We start from the raw sequence: 2,131 nt of genomic DNA on the forward strand, positions 1-2,131 counted from the left end.
CCCCATGTGAGTCTCCTTAGGCACATTCTACATCATCAATCACTTTCCTCTTTGGCCCCATAATCTCCTTGATCAGAAAATTTGGGACACTACCAAGTTACATGACATTACAGTACAAGTTCTCATATGTCCTGAGTCTTAATTGACCTTGGAAGGCTAGGGCCAAAATGTTGGCTTTCCTTGTAGCCCTCCTTTTTCTCTAATTTTGGTTTGCAAACTTAGGTTGTTAACCCTCCAGAAGACAAGCTTATTGTTATTACCATACAACTTAGGCTGTTAAGCTTAACCTCACTATCTGGCATTGCCAGTCAAGTGGAAGACCCAATACTATTATGGGTTACTGGACTCTTTTAGAATATTTTGCTGAGTTTACACACCTATAATATTTAAATAACAGAACTTAACCAAAAAAGGGTATGCAGATGAATGTCCATTTTGTATTTGTGTATTCAAAGTGGTTAGGATAGATATATAGTTACATTCTCTTAATGAATAGAGTGATTTGTTCTAATGGTCTTTGTAAATAGGATATCATGTCTGCATCTTGTACAGCAATTAACCACTAGGAAGACAGTATGCAATGTATTAATTATTGGAACTGTCCTACCAATTTGATTTGGAACTGTCTCATTGCTATTTGTTTCTCAACAAAATTATGGAAAAAAAATCAAACATCTCTATCTAATACATAGGATACTTTTATTTTTTTATGTGTTTAAAGACACATAAAAAGGCTCTATTTGCAGAGGAGAAGGAATTTAATCAAACAGGCCAAATCCCAAGTTATCGGCGGCCTCCTCCGACTCCTCCTTCTTCTCCTCTGCGCAGCCGGGGCAGAGCCAGCAGCAGGAGCTGCAGAGCCTGGAGCAGCAGAGACAGCCGCAGCGCCCCCAGCCGGCACACTGGCATGCTTGCCAGTGCCCAGGGCGATTACATTGTCAATGTTTTTCCCATGTAGCTCACGTGATGACCTTGTTAAGCCGGTCACCTTCTGTCTCGCTGCCCACGCTGTCCAGGATCTTCTTGATGTCCTTAGCGCTGGGGGAGGCATTGCCTCCGAGGACAGCCAGCATATAAGAGGCCACGTACCGCATGTCGGCGGGTTGGCAGACAGGCCTCACGCGTGCGACCTCGGCGGCGTTGGGCAGCCACAAGATACTTTTACCTAACTTATTTGCATTTAATGGGTAATGGGTACAGCACATTAGCTTTTTTTTTTTTCTTTTTTTTTGGCGGAACTGGGGATTGAACTCAGGCCCTTGCGCTTGCCAGGGAAGCACTTATTCTACTGAGCCATCTCCCCGGCCCAGCACATTAGCTTTTGTTAAAGGCAGAAGTCTTAATCGTAAAGAACTCTATCAACATAAACAATTCCTGTTTCGCGTTTTTGGAAGACGTGTGTCCGCAGGCATGAATAAGTCCAAGACATTGCAGAAACAACAGCAATCAATTGCTGTAGTCATACGTTTCTTTGTACAGGAGCATCTTAAATCAAAAACTTAATCTTTTTTATGATGATCAAAGTAAACATTACAATTATAAACTGTAGTAACATTTATAGGGATATGTCTCATGAGAGTGTGGAGAGTATTTGGGCTTCCCACATATGGATAAAGACTGGGGTAACTTCCCAGGCAGCAGCTCCTTTGTTCGCCACTGAGGGCGTTGGCCAATAACTTCTCTCTAGCCTAAGGGATTTTTGTTTAATCATCTAAACAATTTTTTTTTTTTTTTTTGGTGGAACCGGGGATTGAACTCAGGCCCTTGCATTTGCCAGGGAAGCACCTATTCTACTGAGCCATCTCCCTGGCCCCATCTAAGCAATTTTTGATACTTATAAGAAAACTAAATTTTACGTCATTTTGACCAACTGACAACCCAAGTGGAAGCATGCTTTTTAAATCTATAAACCAAATTACATTATAAACAAATTATCCAAAAATGCCAAAGGAAAAAGGAAAAGAAAAAAATCTCAAATATAAAACAGCTGTGAGCTTATTGGACAGTTGGACAAAGAAACAAATACACAGCTTAACAGAATGGACAAAACAGTAGACATCTCACAAAATCAGAGTGTGATCAAAATTTTTTTGACCAAATTGAATTATAATAACTTTTATAATTTTAGAAG

The 2,131-nt window shown here is 40.5% G+C and overlaps 1 pseudogene; it reads right to left on the reverse strand.

Annotated features, from left to right (window-relative positions):
- Nucleotides 1-758: 758 nt before the first annotated feature.
- LOC101564928 lies at nt 759-1,094 on the reverse strand (annotated as a pseudogene).
- Nucleotides 1,095-2,131: the final 1,037 nt, after the last annotated feature.

Source organism: Octodon degus, unplaced genomic scaffold, assembly GCF_000260255.1.
Source record: "Octodon degus isolate 3935 unplaced genomic scaffold, OctDeg1.0 scaffold00023, whole genome shotgun sequence".
Lineage (NCBI taxonomy): Eukaryota > Metazoa > Chordata > Mammalia > Rodentia > Octodontidae > Octodon > Octodon degus.